The sequence below is a fragment of the Lissotriton helveticus genome, chromosome 1_1, assembly GCF_964261635.1.
Source record: "Lissotriton helveticus chromosome 1_1, aLisHel1.1, whole genome shotgun sequence".
In the NCBI taxonomy this organism is placed as follows: Eukaryota; Metazoa; Chordata; class Amphibia; order Caudata; family Salamandridae; genus Lissotriton; species Lissotriton helveticus.
In genome coordinates, this window is record NC_136057.1 from 273,425,400 (window position 1) to 273,448,683 (window position 23,284).

Here is a 23,284-nt window from a genome sequence, read left to right on the forward strand (position 1 = left end):
TTGTGAGTTTCTCCTATATGTGTTTTTGCTCTGTACACTCCTCACCTGTCCAATACTGATGTACACACCACTTCAGTCAAATGTCTGCCACCCCATGACTTGCCAGTGTGTGACCCTCCCCACCACTTCATTGTGTGACACTATACTGTGGGAGGATGATCTGTGTCCAGGACCAGTGCTCCACTCAAGACACTTTCACAATTTATGTGCTATTTTCTTCTACTTGATTGCAGTCATGGTTGCTCATGTACAGTGCAGATGTATTACCAGCACAGTCCTCTAGTCATGCTCCATGCATCTGTGTTTCAAAGAGTTGTGCAGCAGTAGGTGATAGGTAAAGTGTATGTGTGTTTGCTGAGGTACCGCCACCTATCTTGAGTGTATTGTGATCTGTGCCCTGTGATGATTTGTGGTGTTGAAGTTCATGGTGGAGCACTTAGATATGTGTGATACTGGTCTTGTTGGTTCTCACACACTGCTTCCTGTGCAAGCACTGCTGTCAGTGTATGTTGCCTTGTTCTTGCCTGGTGTGAGTCTCCCTGATGTCCGCTGAGTTTGCTATGTGATGAATTTGTATGTGCATATGTTGTGTATTTATTGCTGATGGATGCAGTCTTTGGCCTTTGTTGGCTCTTTCTACTGACAGATCCATGTGTATGTAATGTCGTATTTGAATGAAAACGTGTGTGAGGAGTTTGTGTATTGTAATACATTCAGATGTGTGCTGAATTTGTAGTGTGCATTTCTTGTGTTAATGCCACATGCAGCAATGTGGAGTCTTGTTCATAAGCTTGCTTTGAGTTCACAATTGTGCTATGGCCTCCTATATTTGAACTGTCACTTATCAGGAGTGTGCATGTTCATGCTTGTGCTACACTATAACACCATGTTCACTTGGTCACTGTGGATTGTCTGTGTCTGTGTTAGTAGATTTGTCCCATTGAACACCGCTAGGGTTCATGATTGGAATTTGATAATGTATTTTGTGATTGGGTTGGGTGATGGTGTCTGTGCAGTTGGCCAGAGTAAAACTGTTATCTATTCCTGTGCTGTCTAGGGTCACATTGCCTATCCACTGTTTGCCTACCCATGGCTGAGCTTGTTGGACGTCTTTGGATGTTGTTTGTGAGACATATGTTTGGCAATTGGTTTTTGATCAGCATTGGTTCAGACATCCCTGAGTGGGATTCTGACATTTGTAGATACACACCAAGGTGTGGCATTGGTTATCAGGAAACTCACATGACCTTATTTACACCTTTGTCTGTGCTTCTCACAGGTGTGGAGTAGTGAAGGTGTGAGATGGGTAGATTAGGGGAATGAGTTAAGGTTATAATTTGGTTTGACAGTCGGGGAGTGTGACAATGAGCCATGAGTGTTGTGTTGGTGGGATACACATATCAAGGGAGTTGACACAGATGTGGGACTGGTCACTGTATGGCTTATGCCAGTTCCTATCATTCCTGGGCCAATGCATAGCTTGCATTGCTGTATCACAGGGATATTGCACAGTTGTTTCTTTAGCTGATGTTCAATCATTGCGCCAACCATGTCTGATTTGATGCCTAGGTGTAGTGTGCTATGTTGCGCCTCTAGCATGTCATTTACAAATGCTATCTGAGATATCTCTATTTTTCTTGTGCACTGTGAACTCCACTTTAGGCTAGTTTAGTTATTGTCATACATTCCTGCTGACTAATGGTATGTGTATGAGGCTAAGTTTCAGTGTGTGGGATGTCTGAAGGACTTGACATGCAGTGTGAACAGGTCCATGGTTGTTAATCTGCACAGTGACTTTTCATTTCTTCAATTACTCACTTTTGATTCACATGAGTGGAATGCAGGTGTGAGTAGGAGGTGGGTTGTCCTGAGTTTCAGATCAGAGTTTCCTGCTGTCACGATGGACTCTTCCTGATACTTTGGCATTCATTCACTACTTTGTAGTTGCTGCTCCCATTGTTAAGGTGGAGTGATGGGGTGTGGGTGTTCTGTGAGTTGGCAGTGTAGTCATTGTTGTTGATGCACTTGACATACTTACATGGTGTCATTCATTGTAGCAGGACACTTGTGAGTCAAATGCACTTACTTTGAGTTTGCTATTTGAGTCAGGAATTTCTTACTGTGTTGCATGATATAGGCTGTCATTTTGTGATATGGTCTGCCATTGTATGTGATGGGCCTTTCAATGTCTGCGTGGGGGCTGTGGTGGTCTGTGATTGTTTGGCAGTGGTTTCTAGTATGATGTGTCATCTACCTGGGCTCACTGACTCATCCTAACACCTTGTTGGCCTATTGTGAAATACAGATACAAACACCCAGCTTGGGCTGCCCTCCTCTGTTCCACATTGTATGTGGACTGACCCTTATTTGTGTGCAATGATGACTATAATCATTTTGAGGGACTCTTGCCTCATCCCACACTCATGTTACTATTCATTTGAAGATGATCCTAATGAAATGTCACTCTAGACAGTGTCCCTGCACATGACCTCTTGCTGCAGATATGTTGTGCTGAGTGGTGCTTCGTTTATGTTATATGTGGTGTGGATGTTGTGATGATGGTCTTACTTGTCTGGGACAATGTCCTAGACTCTTATTACATTGTGGGCAGGTTTTCCCATGGCTTCACTACTGGCTGACATCACCGGTACGACTGGGCTAGTTGCAGTCATTTCTATGGTGATGGGTGACCCCGATGCAGAGGTGTCAATTTGTGACGTGCAGGACATGTATAGTTACACTAGGGGATATGTTCCTGTCTCCATCAGGGTGTCTGATATAGTCAGGACACATATTTCAGCGCGACAGTTGAGTGTTGGCGTTGTATGCGTGGATGTGTTATTGGCTTACTTGCGGCGTTGACCCCAACTGCGTTTATCTGCTGAAAATGGATGCGCTGGATCCATGGCGGCTAGGAACATGTGGAGGTGTCTTGAATTTGAGTTTCTATCTCTGCAGTTTGCTTCCGCCGTCTCCGAGTGGCTGGTTTCTCCGCTGCTTTCTGATGGGCTGTTTGAGGTATTGTGATTTGTCTGGCAGTCGTATAGTCTTTCCGCACGGTGGTCTTTCTCTATTGGCTCCATCTGCCACCTTTGCAGAATGAAAAATTGGGCGGGTCAGAAAACTCCACAATGGACGGGAAATGGGCTATATTTGCCCATTGTAATATGGCGGACGCGAAGACCGCTGCATGAGTAAGTAAATGGACGTTATCTGCCACCGCCAGCACCACGGAGATGACTACAACCGCCATCGTAATCGGCCCCTAAGTACAGATTACGCCACCAATTGCAACTTTGCCTATCAGATCAAAAAAGGAATAGCCCTAGCCTATGTACCAACAACTGAAGTAGCCAACCAATATAACATTCATCTTGAAAGGCCTTTCTACCAAGCAAATGAAACAAAACTAACTCCCTTCCTAGACAACTTTGAAGACACTTGGGTGGGAAGGCTACATAGGTCAGGGCACCATATACAACCAACGTTCCAAATCCCCAGGTGAAATCCTAGCTCAAAAAGCTAAAATTAAAATCAAGCCACAAGAGGAAGAGGACAACCAACCTTACACAAGCTAATAGAAGCCATCAAAAAAGAACAGAGCTATCAAGAGATAAGGCTAGAACAATCCCTAACTAAAATAGGCCCTAAACCTAGTAAGCAAACACAAACACAGTGTATGAATATCATCAAAAGGGAGGGTTTTGAGTGAGTAGGAAGTGGTGGCGCTCAGCTATATTTGCGTACGTATTAACCCCTAAATCCGTGTAGGAGAAGAAATCCTACAACCAAGTAATGCAAACCAAGTCCTGGGCACACATACAATATTGTATACAAAAAAAGTTCAAAATTAACGTAAGTCCAATGAAAAATCTATTTGAATAAAATTCGCAGAAGAGACTTTTCTTGTTTCTTTACATCCAACAACGTAGAAATCAACCAGCACAAAACAACAAGCCAACGCGTGTTTCGTCAAGAAGGATACTCCCATGACTTCTTCAGGGCCTGGAGCCGGTGATAGTTCCAAACCGGCTAGATAGTGACATGTGGAATACTCAGCAGCGTATAAATAGTAAGAGGTAATCTGTATTCTTGGAGAACGGAGCAGTGTACTCGAGATTCCGGTGATAATTCCAACCCGGCAGGTCTGACCCGCAAGGTGGGTATGAACGTGACCAGTAGTATGTAAGATCTTGTTGGATAGTGTAGGGCACAAGGCAAGCCACAGATCAGCACAAGGATATGTCCTGTAGTCAACGATGTATCAGAGTGCGGAGTAATGGATTTGTTTGGCATGCGTCCATCTGTGGATGCCAAGTGAAAGACACAGTTGTGTGTCAAAGATATAGATTTCGATTGTGGCGGTGAAGTTGAGACCATGGCTCGCGTCAGTATCCTTCCTCTTTGACGAAACACTTGTTGGCCGGTTGTTTTGTGCTGGTTGATTTCTACATGGTTTGAATGAAAGAAACAAGAAAAGGCTCTTCTGTGAATTTTACTCAAATTGATTTTTCATTGGACTTATGTTAATTTCGGACTTTTTTTGTATACTCTATTATATGTGTGCCCAGGACTTGGCTTGCAATGTATGAATACCCACAACACAAAACTCGACTGTTTCCAAACACCAAAGGGCTAGAATACCTAGACATGATTGCTAAATCTATAATTTAAACAAAAAACAATAAAAAACATCAAAAGCATTTCAAAATCACAAAACATTTAAACAACATAATTCTACTCTTTCCTAAATTAATAATTATAATTATGTCATTTAAAAATAAAAAATGTACATAATATTTATATATGACATGATAAAATTATTAAAATAAAAAAGAAACAATCAAACCAAATCTAACCAAAAACATTTCCCACCAATAATAATTAAAAAATAACTTGCAGTTAAGTCGCAGTAAACGGTACTCAAAAACAAACAAATCCATCTGAAAAGAAACCCCCCCAAAAAATGCTAAAATACAACTGTAGAAAAAAGGCTTCTACAAAGCAATCCTTTCAATAACGTAATCTTCAAGAACCTGAAAATTAGATTTGAAAAAAAAGCTACAACAAACCCGAAAAATAAAATAAAATGTCAAAAAGTAGCTTGTTTCACAGAAACAAAATAAATTTTCCTTTTTAAAAAAAAAGAAATGCGTTGCCGCGAAACGGAAAGCATGTAAAGAAAAAAAAAAGAACACCTTCTCACAATAACATGAACAAAACCACACGCATTAATACAACCATACCATCTCTTTTCAACACTCGTTAAATATTTTTGGACTATCCCAACTTGTCACTACTGCTACTCATCTTGCGGGACATACTCTTGACGGCATCTGCTCTAATCTCATAACTTTGACCACGTCTCCTCCGATACCTCAAATTTGGACTGATCATTGCTTTATCCCATTTGACATCGAGATACCAACTCCTGCCAAACCCAGCATGAAGCGCTCCCACCCCTCCTTCACAGTTAACTGGAGGAAAGTGACGGAACGCATTAAGCTACATTCTCATCCCCTACCCCAATCCCCAAAACTAACTGGAGATGTAGTAATTGACTCTAGCAACTTCCATGCTTGGATGGATCAAATCGTTTCGGACAACTCTGAACCTAAAAGCCATCATGCGATATGTCATAAGAGAAAGCCTAACGCACCTTGGTTCACTCAGACCTTATCCGATAGCCATCTTCTTTGTCGGAAATTAGAAAGACAATGGAGAAAAATGTATGATGAGGCTGCAAGAGCACTGTTTGTCCAACAGAGGAAATTATATCTTTCCAACATAAAAATGGCAAAAAAGGAATATTTTACCAAGGCCATAAATGAAGCCTACCAAAAACAAAAAACTGTTTTCACAATAGTTAAGTCTTTCACCCATCCTAAAGCCCTCACGCCCGAAATTCCACCATCAGAGAGCTTGTGTAACCAAATTGCAGATTTCTTTGTAGATAAAATCGTCAACATCCAGAAAGACTTCCCTCCTCCTTTGCCTAACTCCAACAAGGTAACAGATAACTACCCCCCGCTTTCCAGTTTTAAACCTGTTTCCCTTCAACAAACAGGCAAGGCAATTCTGGCATGCAAATCAGGAGCCCCTACTGACTCCTGTCCTCCTATCATCTTGCATCACTTGATTGAGGCAGTAAACCCCTATATTAACATCATCATTAATGAATCTCTCGAGTCCGGGACAGTGCCCAATGACTGGAAAAAGGCCATTGTGAAGCCTCTGATGAAGAAGCAGAACAAGTCGCCCACCGATCTAACCAACATGCGCCCCATTTCACTACTACCTGTCCTTAGTAAGATCACGGAACAGTTAGTACATGGAGAACTAAAAACATTTGTAGAGACTCATAACATCCTACACCCTCAACAGTCGGGATTTCGCTCTGGTCACTCCACCGAAACAGCCTTGATCGAACTAACTGATTCCATCAAGTTCCTGCAGGATGAAGGAAGGCAAGCTGTCCTCATCCTGCTTGACTTAACAGCAGCGTTCGATACTATCTCACATGCCATCCTGCTTGATACAATGCGAGAGATCGGCGTGACAGACACAGTCTTGGCTTGGATCACATCTTTCCTATCTAATAGGTCCCAGACTGTGTCCTTGGGTCCCTATCTATCCAGCGAAAAACCCATCACATCAGGAGTGCCCCAGGGGTCCATATTAAGTCCTCTCTTTTTTAACATCTACATGGCACCCCTGCTCGCTGTGATAGAATCTCATGGGATCCTCGTCACGTCATACGCTGACGACACACAACTTGTCGTCACTATCGACAAAAAGTGTACGGATGTAGACTCACGATTTCAAAATTGCCTCTCTGATGTATTTCAGTGGCTGAATAAAAACCATTTAAGATGCAATAGTGCCAAGACCGAAATTATACCGCTAGGCAAAGATCTATCTTTCTGTCCGAAAGATTGGTGGCCCATAGGATCTGTAGCCCCACCCAGTTCAGTATCATCAGCACGTAACCTAGGCGTATAATTCGATTCATCCCTCTCCTTCGATGACCACGTCAGGATCACGGCTGGACGCTGTTTTGGACTTATCAAATCCTTAAAAAATTCTTTGATTTCCTCCCCGTTGCAACTAGAAAATCAGTCGCGGTAGCATTAATACTCTCCTGACTTGATTACTGCAATGGATTAATGGCTGGAGTGAAAAAGTCCACCCTGAGAAAACTGCAGAGCATACAACATGCAGCTGCTAGATTGACCCTTAAACTCCCTAAAAGGTCATCAGCTTCAGCAGCACTAAAATCTCTGCACTGGTTACCACTACATAAAAGAATTCTTTTTAAACTTCTTCTCACTGTTTTTAAATCCCTGAGAAACACTGGTCCCCTCTACCTCACTAATCGCCTCATGCGCTACAATCCCTCGCGATGTTTGAGATCCTCCGGGACTAATCTCATCACGATTCCTAGATTTAAGTACAAAACCAAGGGTGGGAAAACTTTTACTGTTCTGGCAGCTAGGGCATGGAACAACTTACCAGTCAACCTTAGACTAATTGAAAAGGAGAGTCTTTTTAGAAAACTTCTCAAGACATGGGTGTACCAACAACCTGACACCTCTGTATTGGCAGCCATCTAGTTCCCAGTTTTTTTTTTCACCGCGTATCATCTTCCATTCATTTACTGCACGCAAGCTTAGCGCCAAGATGCTCCCTCCAGAGCGAATGTCCGCGCTTTATAAATACCCACAAATATCAAATATCAAACATTAAATACAACATAACGGCTAGAGCTGTCGACCTCAAAGCTGGGGAACCGGGTTCGAGTCTCAGCAATGACGCTCAACATCCTTTGATTCTGGGCAAATCACTTAATCTCCCTGTGCCTAACAAAAATGAATGTGTGCTTTTGTAATGAAACTGGTGCTCATGTAAAGCGCTCTGATACCCAATATCTCAGGGTCTGGTTCGCGCTATATAAAACTCTAAAAAATAAATAAAAAAACTAACACTCCATAACACTCTACTTCTCTTCAACACTATGTCAAACAAATAAAACACTGAAGTACCAAAACAACACTTAACTACACCAAAAATGAACAATTAACACACTAGTAAATCTACCTACACTACTACTACGTCACCCCTACCCTTAAACTGCCTTAAAAGTAAATTAAATCAAACTTACCTTAACCAATAAAACACAGCTCCCAACCCCGAGGTTCCGTCTTGCAAAATTACCTACAAATGAAACAGATGGAAAAGTGAGAAAAAGGAAAGAAAATGGCAGCGTAATTAAAAAGAAAAAAAGACTGACTCCCCAGTGACAAGAATGGAGAAATATATTTGTTTTAAATCCCAAAAAATGAAATGCCTTTTTTTAATTTATAGTAAAAAAAAATGTTAAAAAAAGTGTTAAATATGTATTAAATATTATATTATCAAAACACAAAAAATCTAGGGGCCCATTAGCATGGCGGGCGCATTGGTACCCGCCAAATCACCCCGCTGGACGGCCATTTACCCCGGCCACATTAGCATGACGGGGGTGGCACTTTTCCGCCAGTAGGTGATCGTCACGATTGCCTGCCGGGCGGAAAAGGCCCATAATTTGGTGGCAGTGCCTTGTAAGCACTGCCATCCATATTATGATGTGTGCAGAGAAACGCTTTTCCATAGCGGAGATTCTGCCATGGAAAGGCATGCAGTGTTTACTTTGGGGGCCCTTAGCGTGCCCCCCCCCCCCGGGGCTCTGCACCTGGAGGGCACCGAGCGATACCTGTCACATTGTGCATGCACAACATGCATTTTCAACATTGGGGCGGGTGCTTCTTACAGCACCTCCCGTCACAATGTTGAATATGCGGGATGAAACCGCCATCCGAATTGGCAAAGCGGGACCGCCGCACCACTGGCGGCCAGTCCCAGCACCGCAAGGGTGGTGGGCGGACTTCAGTCCACCTGCCATCCTAATGGGGGCCATAATATTTAATGTATATTAAAATGTATGTTTGTTTGATGTACTCACCTTCAAAGTATACAATTAGAATAAGACTATTGTAAATGTGCAGCCAATATAACAATGTTTAATAAAATAAATATTACTTTTGTATCTTTCTAAAATACAAATTATAAAAATTTACAACAAAATGTACTACAATATTTACTTTTTTAAATAAAAATGATAAATAATTACAATCAAAATGTTTATACTGAAAATATATTTACTTTACTATTACACGACTATACTTCTGAAAAAATTTACCATTTTTTAAAACTCTTACAAAAATATGTATGTAAAAATATGTTGTTTAAATGTACATGAAAAATATATGTTAAAAATATATTCTACTTTATAATCAAATTCTGAATAAAATCAAAAAGTCTTGATCATGTTTTCAATATATTTGAATATACATACGAACTCTAAAAATAAATACATAATAAACAATAAAAATGTACTATTTTTAACTCCAAAACCAACTAAACTCAGTGGAAGTGCTGGATATTAAACCATAAAAAAATACTATTCCAACTCCAGAAACAAACTAAACTCAGGGAAAGTGCCGGTAAATAAACCATAAAAAATTAGTAATCAAAAACCAACTAAACTCAGGAAAGTGCTGGACAATAAAAAAAGAAAATTACTATTTCAATTCCAAAACCAACTAAACTCAAGGTAAGTGCTGGATAATAACCCAAGTGAATTACAATTCCAACTCCAAAACCAACTAAACACAGGGAAAGTGCTGAACTATAAACACACAAAAAAATTTACTATTCCAACTCGAAATCGAAACAATTTAATTTTGAGCAACAGAAATACTTGTTTTTGCAAATAAAAAAGTTAATGATAAAAACGAACATGTCTCCTTTTTATTTGAATGTACATATGAACTCTAAAATAAACTACATGATAAACCATGAAAATGTACAATTCCAATCCCAAAACCAACTAAACACAGTAAACATGCTGGATCATAAACCTAAAAAACAAATACTATTCCTACTCCAAAACCAACTAATTTCAGAGAAAGTACTGAATAGTAAACACCCCAAAAATTACTATTCCTAACTCAAAAAAAAACTAAAGGAAACTGCTAAATAATTTGCAAATTATAAATATATGCTAAAGTTTATAAAATAAAATAAAAATAGAATGTGTCCAACACTTTTTTACATGTTAAAAATTTAAATAAAAAATATACAAAATACGAAATAAAAAACATTGAGATACCCATTCTCACAAAAATATAAATATTACATTCTAAATTATAATTGACATTTTTCAAATGCAAGCATTCTAAATCATGCAAATGTACATTTGTTTATTAATGCACAAAATGACACAATAAAACCAATAAAACATTATGTACAAATACATTTAACCTTCCATATATTTTTAAAATAATTTATATAAAATATACACAATATTTTATATAATTTACATCAAAATATTAGCACCCAAAAAACACCTTCAACTTTTTTGAACATTTAAAATTTAATTTAAAAATGTTCACATTTTATTTTTGAAAAAAATATTACATTGTTCAATCATTTTTTTATTCAAATATATTTTTACCAACATTCTTAAATTACTTCCCACCCTTATTCTCTAATAACCCAATGTCCGGCTCCTAAATTTTGACAAATAATGAAATAAATATAAAAAAATAAATAATAAATAATCCTAAACTACTCCCCACGCTTTTCCCCTGTAAACCCAACATCCCACTCCTAAAATTATAAAATGTCATTAAACTTAAAACAAATATTTTTTTAACTACTCCCCACCCTTAGCCACTATAAACATCCCTCTCCTAAAAATACATAAAAATGTAATTTAAAAAAATGTGAACATAAAAAATAATTTAAATCATATAAAATAAGTACTGCCAAATTAATTAAAAAACAACATTAACACAAAAAAATAGAGTCAATATTATTTGCAATACAATATATTTGGCCATCGTTATTTACAAAAACAATATTTCTTCATTACACAAAAATCGATATTTTGAACAACGGAAAAAATTACCTCGATATTTTCCACCATCGATATTCTGTCTCTGCACCATTCTATTAATTGTTCTTTTTGCATTTGTCACCCTGAGTGGGACAATATGCCCAGACATGGGTCCTGTGCTCCTCATGCTACTGTAGTCAAGGTACCCTGGCTGATGATGGTTGAAACCCCAAAACCAGTCCTAGGATGCTTGCTTCCAGTCCAGGGAAGATCTGGCCTTGCAGTTCGGGCTGGAATGTTCCCATTGGGAGATGGGTTCAGACTGACTTGCCTATGGCTGGGTTCAAACTGGAATGACATGGGGAGCAAACAAAATTATGGATTTAAGCCCAAATCTCTATACTGGGATGAATGTATGACATTGTTCTGCATTCTGTCCATTGATTGTTTCTTTTGCAGCCTGTCTCTGATCACATGTCTAGAGAGGGTGACAGTTGGGCTTTATGCATTCTTCCTAGACAGCTACACACAAAGGGAGCTTAGGTGTGACCTGGTGGATTGGATGGGAGGGAAAAGCAGGGTACAGCCTCACTTGCACCTGAATAGGCTGTGTCCTGTCCACACAAAAAAGGCTACAACCCCCTTGCAGTGAGTCTGGAGCCAGTGCACGAAGGCCAGGAACTGTGTGCAGTTCAAAGGCATGCCTTTGAAGTCTTCCCATTTCAAAGGCAAAACTAGGTCTAAGTATAGGATATCTGACACCACCAAGTTCAGTACACTTCTTGACATATGGATACTCTCCCAAGAAGAAGGACTGCTGTGCTGCTTAAGGACTGTCACTCTGCTGGACTGCTGCTCTGGAAGAACTGCTGCCTTTATGTGCTGACATAATGCACTCTTGCATGGAGAGAAAGAACTGGACCTTGAATCTATCATGAAGCCAGTACCGCAGAGTTACTCCAAGGGCTAATTTGAGGGGCTCCTGTTCTGAGCCTCATGGACATAACAGGCTTGCCACAGCTCCTGGACCCATCTTCAATAAGCTCCTGACTTCCAGGAGGCACCTTTCAAGTCCTGGGTCCTTGATAGTGTTTTTTGGCTTCTGAAATCAAGCTTTAGAGGTCTTCACAAATGTGAATGGGCCCGTTCACTCTGGAACTCTGCTGTTTGCACAAGCAAACACAAGTTTGTCTCTTTTCACAGCAAGTATGGCCATTCATAACAGCAAGGCTACAGCCTGTCCAGCTGCAACGTCTGATGCTCTTCGCACCCAGGGGACCCCTGCCAGCAATGCAATCTTTGCTCCTGGTGATCTTCTTTTGTGAGAACAGGACTCTTGGCTCAAAACTTGAAGAGGTAAAACGTCATCTGGACTTCTCCAGGACTGTATCCGACATATGCTCCATCGCCCTAAGCCTGAGCTTCTGGATTTGACTAGCTATCCTTTGTTGAAGCTTAATGATTTTAGGCACTATATTTCAGCTTATTTGTCAACAACTAATTTCTGCGGTTCTAGTTATTGGATATTTGTCATTTTCTTCTTGTTTTATTTATAAAATTAAGCCATATTTTTCTTTTTGTGGTGCTTTCATTGTGTCACTCTTTGAAGTGTTGCACAAATACTTTACTCATTGCCTCCAAAGTTAAGCCTTACTGCTCTTTGCCACTCTACCAAGGGTGAGCACAGGTTAATTTAGGCTGTGTTAGTGACTTACCCTGACTATGATTGTGGTTACTATTTGACCAGGCCTTCCGCCTCAGTCAACAGGGAACCCAATTTCTAACATTAAACATATACAACCACCAACATGACAAATGCATATATGCATACATACATGCATAATTATAGCTTAAGTGCAAGAGTCCCAAATAATCAGAAAATAAAGTAAATATCTGATGAGGTAAGTTTTTAGTGGCTTCCCAAATTCTGAGTGAAGGACTTCTTCCTTGATCTGCTGAGGTAGCTTAGTCCCAAGTTTTACTGTACAAAGGGACAAGGCTTTATCACCAGTTTACATTTTCAGAATTTTTAGGAATTCTTCAGAGATGCCAGTTCATAAATCTCAGTGATAGAGATGGAGTATCCTTTGTGCATTTATTTTGCTAAAATATTTGCCATGAGCCACAAAATGTTTGGGTGAATCATGCAAAGACCTTTATAAATCATTGTTTTTTTTATTCAGAGCTAATGAAGCTTAGGAAGGCAAGTCACAATTGTGTGCTTCCTGTTAAGGCCTAACATAAGTTTCAGGAGTGCAGGAGTGATATAATTGCCACTTCAACCTCTGTATTCTTATAATCTATGAGCAGAAGGGCAGATGTTTTTTAATGTCTTCAACATTCTGCAATGGGATGTAGAAACTTTGTGATCTGAGGGTCAAGAATATGTTGAGAGTCAAAAATAGCTTCTAAATTTGTCACTGTTTTTGGGGGTTTATGTGCTGGACCACCAGTTAGTAGTGCAGCTATTCAGATCTTTGCCCATTACAGATTTCATTCTAAGGGGGGATTATGATGGTGGGCGGATCGCCACCATCCGGCCGGCTGTGGCGATCCGCCTGCCATCACAACCACATTTACCTCAGCCTTATTACCATGGCGGGGGGTACCGCTGCAGATGGAAAGTCTGTCCCTTGCTATTACGTCACGATTGCCGGCCAAGCGGAACTCGGGCATAATATGATGGAGGTGCCTAAAAAAAGGCACAGCCATCCATATTATGATGCTTGGTGATTAAGGCATTTCCATGGCGGCGATGCCACTAAGGAAGGGCTGGCGAGAATTTCTTTGGGGTCAGTTGCGGGGGGGTATGGTGGGCTGAACTTGGGGGGTACCTACGGTATCCCCCAACATTGCCATGCTTAAGGTGGCAGGCACCGCGTGGTGTCACAAAGCATTTGCGCATAACATTCAGTAAAGGAGTAAAAAAAATACAAAAAGACCCCAGTTTTAGAAAAAAAAACAATATTTTATCTGTGTAAACATGACCAAAAATGTAAAAATCCACCATACATTTCTGAGAAATTTCAATATTCAAAAATAGATATAAAATTCAGTTCCTTGAAGTCGATAGCTCCATCAAGGGCTATAACGGCTCCAAACAGTTTTGGCTAACTGTGGTGTCGTGGCCAGCTATGATGTTGGGAAGACCCACAAAACACTACCTTTAGGGTCCGTTCTGGAGGTCAGTGCAGGAGTCATTGGGATCTTGAAGTCACATGCATTGCAGATCAAACTCCTCACGGTTGAAGTCGGGAGCGCTGGTGTCTGTGCTGTGGTAGAAGTGCAGCAGTGCAATGTGCAGTGTCCTAAGGTCTAGCTGCAGGCAGCAGCTCAGTGACGGTCGTCCAGTTGCATCAGTGAGACCAGGGCTGCTGTGCGAAGTGATGCCAGTAAAGAGAGGGGGTCCCAGTAGCCATGGAACATAAAAGCACACAAATGTAAAATAATCAAGAACACATAAATTGAAACCACATTGTTTACTTCACAATGGGAATGCTTAACGAATATGCAAGGATAAATACACACAATAATAGAACACTCGTTTCGGTGGTGCCCCAAGGAGGGAGAAGGGATAGGACGGTGTAGTGAAAGTGAGGAATTGGTGAGGAAAAAAGTGGCGATTCAATAGTGACAGTAAAATCAGCAATTGTCAATCGTTTGACAAAGTTACACACTATGTACAGAAAAAAATAAGACACAAAATGTTCATGAGCAAGTTCGAGAAAGTCATCCTCCAGGTTATCCAATCAATGTAGACAGTGGGGATTGGAGATGACACACGGAAATGGATATCGACGTTTCGACCCTCAGAAATGCAGATATCAATGGTTATCTTGCTGGGGGGTCTTCATCAGGACTGGGGGACACATAACCTAGTAAATGTATAGAAATATATATACATTATGAGTACGGGATAAAACTCCCTGTATATAGTTCAAACAAGGAAGCACATTACACTAGGGTTTGGATGCAGTAAATGAATTAGAAACCCATACATTAGGTTGGGACACATTAATTACTAACAATCGCGTCATATTGGGGTGTCAGTTACACTTTACACTGATCATGAGCACGTGGTAAAAAGCTGGATCCAACATGGTGGAGGGAAACAGGGTGGCACTAGGCTGGTGTGTGCCGGCAGAGTTCTGGTAAATAAAGTACCAGATCAAGAAAAAGCCAGAAAGGATTGCATGAGACTATACATATAAATCGGACCTAAAAGGTAGAGGTGGGACTGACTTACCACAATAGTGGTGTCAGCAGGACCGACTCAATTGCGCCGAGAGACACCCTGGATGATCTGTGGAGAGAATCCAGAGTTGAAATGCGTACCTTACCCGCTTGCAGGGCTTAAATGGGTGGAGGTGGTTAGAGAGACTCACCATTATATGCACCAAAAGTGGTGAGGTGGTGCCGGATAGAGCATGGAGTTGTGGATGTCTTCAAGGTACACTTCTATCTAGAAATGAGGTAGAAGTGTGTTAGGGACCCTAGCGCGAAAGATGTTAGCACCGTGAACGGGGCAGAGGAAGAGGACTTACCCCGCTGTCGTAAGTGAGACGAATCCGACAAGGATAATTGAATAGGGCAGTCAGGTAGCTCAACAGTGGCTGTCTGGAGGGGAAAAGACATAAATTGCATAAGGGGTTGCTGATAAATGCCGAGTGGGAACAACGACCTATGAAAGCCAGTTACAGAATAGCCCAACTCGCGCACTGCTTACCGGACTGAGAATTAATCCGTTTCCGTTTGCAATGTGGAGTCTCAGAGGCGGTGCGGAGTACCGGGGTCAGTCCGGTAGGGGAGCTCGCACGAGGCGGTCTCCTGTAAAAAACATAGAGTGGGTTGTCTATTCAGATCTTTGCCCATTACAGATTTCATTCTAAGGGGGGATTATGATGGTGGGCGGATCGCCACCATCCGGCCGGCTGTGGCGATCCGCCTGCCATCACAACCACATTTACCCCAGCCTTATTACCATGGCGGGGGGTACCGCTGCAGATGGAAAGTCTGTCCCTTGCTATTACGTCACGATTGCCGGCCAAGCGGAACTCGGGCATAATATGATGGAGGTGCCTAAAAAAAGGCACAGCCATCCATATTATGATGCTTGGTGATTAAGGCATTTCCATGGCGGCGATGCCACTAAGGAAGGGCTGGCGAGAATTTCTTTGGGGTCAGTTGCGGGGGGGTATGGTGGGCTGAACTTGGGGGGTACCTACGGTATCCCCCAACATTGCCATGCTTAAGGTGGCAGGCACCGCGTGGTGTCACAAAGCATTTGCGCATAACATTCAGTAAAGGAGTAAAAAAAATACAAAAAGACCCCAGTTTTAGAAAAAAAAACAATATTTTATCTGTGTAAACATGACCAAAAATGTAAAAATCCACCATACATTTCTGAGAAATTTCAATATTCAAAAATAGATATAAAATTCAGTTCCTTGAAGTCGATAGCTCCATCAAGGGCTATAACGGCTCCAAACAGTTTTGGCTAACTGTGGTGTCGTGGCCAGCTATGATGTTGGGAAGACCCACAAAACACTACCTTTAGGGTCCGTTCTGGAGGTCAGTGCAGGAGTCATTGGGATCTTGAAGTCACATGCATTGCAGATCAAACTCCTCACGGTTGAAGTCGGGAGCGCTGGTGTCTGTGCTGTGGTAGAAGTGCAGCAGTGCAATGTGCAGTGTCTTAAGGTCTAGCTGCAGGCAGCAGCTCAGTGACGGTCGTCCAGTTGCATCAGTGAGACCAGGGCTGCTGTGCGAAGTGATGCGGCGCTAGTCGTGGTGGTGACAGGTCATGCTGAGGCACTGTCTTCAGCTGACGAACTTGATTCAATGGTGCCAGCAAAGATTGCAGTGCGGGATGAGGATGGTGCGTTATGTAACTTAGGAGTGGTGACCATGTACTATGGTGCATGCACCAGCGTCGATATTAGCGTGGTGTGTCGCTGTCAGTGATACCGGGGCAGCAGCATCAAGGTAGGCGTTGTGGAGTGCTGTGCCCACTGGTCATGGTGCCAGCAGCAGGTTGGTGGCGAAGTCTTGTGGCATTGTCAGTGAGACCAGGGTTGTGGTGCAAAGTGCAGTGGTAATCTCTGCGTGCCTTCAGGACACGGAGTCAGTAGTGGCGTCATTGATGGCTTCGGTTTGCTTTCTCTTCTGTTGCAGTACAAAACACACAATTCCCAGTGCTTGATGTCTTTGCTGTTCCTGAGACTTCTCAAATAGGGGATAAGCTCTGCCTCAAGACCTTGGAGAAACTCACACAAAGAAGTTGCAGAATGTTCAGTCCAGTCCAGTCCAGTCCTTTCACTGACCAAGACAGAAGCAGGCACTGCAGGCCAACACAGCAAAGCACACAGCAGAGAGGTTGTTCCTCCTCTCAGCTTCTTCAGCTTTTGATCTAGGTCCCAAAAGAGCTCTAAAGTTGTGGGGTCTGGGCCACAATATTTATACTACATTTCTCGTTGCTCTCTTAGGCAGAGAGTGTTTGTGCTTAGTCCAAACCATTTTGGTCCTCTCTGACCCAGCTTCCGGGCAGGAGGTAGAGACAGCATTGTTCAAGGCAGACCAGGCCCATTCAGGTGCAAGGAAATCTCCTCTCACTACTCTAAATGCAGCCCAGGCCTAGTCAGCCCAGCCCTGACTCATCCAGGTAAGTCAGGATATACCTCGACCCCCCCAGTGGCTGTCTACATTGAATGCACATTCTCGTCCTCTTTTACTCCAAAGCCAGACAGTCAATCCACAAACCAGATGCACACAGGATGGCTAAGCAAGAAAATTCATACTTTCTAAAAGTGTTATTTTCAAACACAAAATGTAAAAATCATCTTTACTGGAAGATGCATCTATATTTTCTGAGTTCAAGCATACTAAACTTCACCTTCCGATCTTGTCCCAATGGAAAGTTATACTTATAAGATGTTATAAATAAACTCCTATTCTATCCCAAGGGACAGATAGCCTTTCAATAGTGAAAAACGAAATATAAAGTATTTCATTATCAGGACATGTCACACACATCAGTACATGTCATACCTTTCACATACACTGCACCCTGCCTCAGGGGTACTTAGGGCCTAACTTAAGGGTGACTCACATGTCATAAAAGAGAGATTTGGGGCCCAGGAACTGGATGCGCTTACCAAATCGACACAGCAGTAGAGACTACGCGCAAACACTGCAGTGGCAGGTTCTGAGAACTTTTTGAAAGGCTGTTTGTGTGGGTGGCTCAATCAGTGCTGCAGGCCCACTAGCAAAAAGAACAATTGACGGACAGAAGGCAGAAATATATCATACATTCACACCAGTACAGAGGTCTTGGCCTAAATCTATAGTTTTTGTTGCTCCCCTTGTCATTCCAGGTTGAACCCAGTCATATGCAAATCAGTCTTGACCATGCGCTCAAAGGGACCAGTCCAACCTGCACTGCCAGGCCAGGTTCTCCCTGGACTGGAAACAAGAATCCTAGGACCGGTTTTGAGGTATCACCCTCATCAGCCAGGATAGCTTGACTCTAGTGGTATGGAGAGCACAGGACCGATAGCTGGCCTTACCCGTCCCACTCGGGGTGACACATTTTAAAATAACAACTGATGGTCAGAATGCAGAACAATGTCATACATTCACCTCACTAAAGAGATCTGGGCCTACATCCATTGTTGTTTTGCTCCCCATGACATTTCAATTTGAGCCCAGCCATATGCAAATCAGTCTTGACGCTGCGCCAGGCAGGATCTCCCTGGACTGGAAACAAGCATCCTTTCACCCCTCATCAGCCAGGATAACTTGACTCCATTGGCATTGATAACATGGGACCCACGTCAGGGTGTTCCCGTCCCACTCGCGGTGACAAATGCAAAAAGAACAATTGATGGACAGAATGCAGAACAATGTCATACATTCACCCCCGTACAGAGATCCATTGTTTGTTTCCTCGCCATGCCACTCCAGTTTGAACCCAGTCATATGCAAATCGGTCTTCACCTTGCAACCCTGGACTTGAAAAAAGCAAGGACTGGCTTGGCAGTTTGGTCTGGACTGTTCCCAAGAGGCACAGGGTCAAGACTGATTTGCATAGGGCTGGGTCTAAACTGGGGTGGCATGGTGAGCAAAAGAACGATGGGATTTTTTTCTTCAGACCTAGGCAAGCTCTATATATAATAGCACTTAAACAAATTCCACGGCTTCAGCTCGACGCAGTCCTTCATTTCCCTAGCACAATCTCAGAATCTAATAAAAATGGTGCCACATTGTGACAAACTCCGGTATGGTGTGCCCACGGGGACATGCTGGGACCACAAATTAATTTCACCAGGGCAGCCGATAATGTAAAGGCTCACATTGTCTTTCGGTTCAAGGATGTTATAATTTTTCGGACATTCCAACTGAGGGGTGATAAGGAGAATGTCCGATGTAAAATTATGGCGTCTCCTGAGAAGCCGAAACATGTGAGAGGTGCAAGGTGAGAGCAGGTGGTTTAATTTATCAAACGGATAGTGATAGAATGTCCTAGATTCTCAGTTGTTTAAGCATCTAAGAGCGATATATATCAAGCAAAATTGCATTCGCAAACGCCAAAATTCGCAGAATTTCGGCGTTTACTAATGCAATTTTTCCCAAATGGTATGTATTAAGGCAAAATAAGGAATCGCTAAATTAGCAATTCCTTATTTTACGATTGCATTTAAGGAATCGCCAATTTTGCAATTCCTTAAATGCAACGTAAGAAGCACCAAAAAAGTGTAAATTGGCCTTAAGGAATCGCAAATTACCACCAACTTCAAGTTGATGGTAATTTGCGATTTCTTTGAAAAATGCACTTTTTGCATTTTCGAAATTTCAATGTGAAGCACATACATGCCACATGTGCACCCATGCTTATTTCAGGGGTGCAACAGGGTGTCCTTTTGACACCCCTGCACCCTTGAAATTGCATTCTCATTTTGCGATTCGCTAATTGCTAATCGTAAATTGAGAATGTCTTCCCAGTCATTCCTATGGGCCTCTAGGTCCATAGTAATAAATGCGAATTGCAATTTGCGATTCGCAATTAAGGAATATGTAGGATTCACAAAATGTAATGCAAATCCTACATACATAGCATTTTGCGATTCTCAAATAGCGATTCGCAAAAAATCACTATTTGAGAATCGGAAAATGACTTCTTGATGCATATGGCCCTAAGTGACAAAGAATATTGCATACTGCCAAACTGCTTCCTTTACCTGACCCACACATGGTAGTAGCTTTACCTGGGATTGGTACGATTCTTTGTTATTGCAGTATCACACTCACAAGTATTCATTTGAATCTTTCAGCTATGGGAGCTCCCTATCTGATCTATCCACATCAGAGCCACGGTATTACGTTCAAATCTTCGACCACAATATTTAGAAAACCATGGGGCATATTTACAAGCCCCTATTGCCACAGACACGTCACTTTTTATGACATTCCTGTGGCGATAGGGGCTTTGCCTTATTTACAAGGCAGCATTAAGCCACTTAAAGCTGCCTTGTAAATAAGGCCTCTCTTACAATGTGAGGGGCTGGGCAGAAGTATCCCCCTCTGAAATGTTGGACCCTTTCTCCGCAATTTTGTCATGTTTACTTATCTCCGGCCATAGGGTCTGCTTATTAATTGCACACCAGCAATTTCCACTGTCAGCCTCCCCTCCCCTCCACTATCAACACTTCCTGGGGTCAGCACTTGAAATTGCTGTGAGCAGGATGGACGGAGATCCCCTGGAACTTTGTGTAGGCCTCACATCGCCTCATCTCTATATTTTTTCTAATTAGGAACTCTCTAAACTGCCCTGAAATGTAACACTATCAGAAGAATGTGAGCAGCTGGAAATGAAAGGGGTCCAATCCAATCGTTTTTTCACGGAGGACAACAGACACAGTTTTGGTCTTTTTTTCATACATTTCTCCAGATTTATTCCTTCCGAATCCTTAGCTATTGATTGTTATTAAGGGGATTCCCAAACTCGTGTTTTTGCCGCCCTCCCCCTTTTGCCGCCCTAGGCAGCCGCCTAGGCTTGCCTAATGGTAGAAACGGCCCTGCCTGGGCTTTCCAGGACCCACCATGAGGTAAGAAGAAGTTGAAGCTGCCATTTGTGCAATGGGCAAAGCTGCCTGCTGCCATATCGCGGCCCGTGGGCCCTGGGCTGGAAGAGAGGCTCAGCAAGGACACAGCGGGACCAGTGGAGCGGACGCCAGAGGTCCCCCCTGCCTGGCAGAGCAGAGGTAACATGCGCGACGGGGAGTAGCGTGGGGGATATGCGCTAAAACCTGGGACTGATAGTGCTACTACCCATTTGATTGTGGATAGCATAACGTGCATGGCTGCTTGCAGATTGGGGAGACAGAGATAAGTGGCAATACGCCAGACCGACCACTGGAGAGGGAGCTGCACTGTGGGTGAGGAGCCATACCACCCGGGGACCACTATCTGCCTGGCAGGGACGGCGTGTAGGAGACTGTCCGGGTTCCTCCCTGATTGCGGGAGAGAGGAGATATCCCTTCCCCGTGATCGGGTGGATTGCGAGATAGATTACAGTGGTTTGCACGGGACACTGCTAAAACGCGAAGCTGAAATATTGGCGTGTGTTATGGATCTGGCAAGGGTTTGCAGGCTGAGTGGAGCTGCGGAGCAGCTATTTGGGGGAAAGCGTGTGAGATTGTGCACAATCTGGTCACATATAAAGGCTTGCTAGCTCCTACTTTTCTGACACCACGGACGGAGGAGTCAATTGTTAGACGCTTATCGCTGGTGGCCACTGGTCAACACGTGCAAATATGGACAAGCCAGATACCAGGAAAGCAGGCTGAGACTGATATGGGACACCAGGACCCTGCGGACAAGAAAGGCCCTGCTCAGCTACCAGACGACGACATACGCACCATGTTCAAAGAGCTGAAGACCAGTTTCCACGGTATAGACTCCAAGCTGGACACCCTCGAGGAACGCATGGGCAGAATTAGGCAAAGGGTTGAAAAGCAGGAAGGGTGTATGGGGGTGCGAGAAACAAGAGTGACAGAAACGGAAGAAGGTCAGACCGAGCTGCAAAAGAAACTAAAGGGTATGGACAGAGTGCTAGGGGTGATACAGCAGAAGAATGAAAACTAGGAAGCTAGGTCATTAAGGAATAACGTGCGAATCACGGGAGTTGCAGAAACAACAAAATTTCAGAATATGGAAAAATACATAGAAACTATGAGGAAAGACCTCTTTGGGTCCCGATCTCTCCATGATTTTCCTCATTGAAAGGGCAAACAGGTAACTGGGCCCGAAGCCGAGACCGGGAGCGCCGGCGAGACCGATTATTGAAAGAGTGCTGAACTATAGAGACTGCGACACAATACTCCGACTGGCCAGAGAAAAGGGCGATATCCAGTATCAAGGAAACGGCATTGCTTGTAGCCCGACTTCATGCTACAGGTCCAGGCGGCTCACAGGAAATTTATCCCAGCAAAGAAAATATTTCAACAAATTGGTATGAAATACGCACTGATATACCCAGCTAAATTGCGAATACAAGGAACTGGAAAACCAACATTTTTCACAGACGCTAAACTGGCGTTAACGTACGCCAAACAACTGGTAAAGGAACAGAGGAAGCGGAAAATATCAGGCGAAGAGTTAACAGATACCAGACTGAGCGACAATGATTAAGCATGCAATGGGTGGTTCATATAGTAGAATGATGCGATCGGAGGGGTGGTCTACTACTTGGAGGACGGAGACTCACTGGTAAGAACAATGTCGTTGGTGGTCCGAGGGCCGTAACACAGACTTGCATGAATAGTTGACTTTCCTTGTAATGGCATACTGTGGATTTACTTTGTGAGATTCCTGGTATTTGGGCGGGGTGATACAGCAATCAATAATATTATTTGTAAAGCGCACTACTCTCCCGTCAGGGTCTCAAGGCGCTGGGGTGAGGAATGCTGCTACTGCTCGGAAAGCCAGGTCTGAGGAGTTTTCTGAAGGTCAGCAGGTCTTGGGTCTGCCGTAGGTGGATGGGGAGGGTGTTCCAGGTCTTGGCGGCGAGGTGGGAGAACGTTCTGCCGTCTGAGATCGCTCTTCGGAAGCGGGGGACTGTAGCGAGGGCAAGGTCGGCGGAGCGGAGCTGGCGGGTTGGTTTGTAGAAGCTGAGTCGTCTGTTGAGGTACATTGGTCCGGTGTTGTGGAGTGCCTTGTGTGCGTGGGTGAGGAGCTTGAAGGTTATCCTCTTGTTGACCGTGAGCCAGTGCAGGTCTCTCAGGTGGGGTGTGATGTGGCTGCGGCAAAGGATGTCGAGAATCAGGCTTGCAGAGGCATTCTGGATGC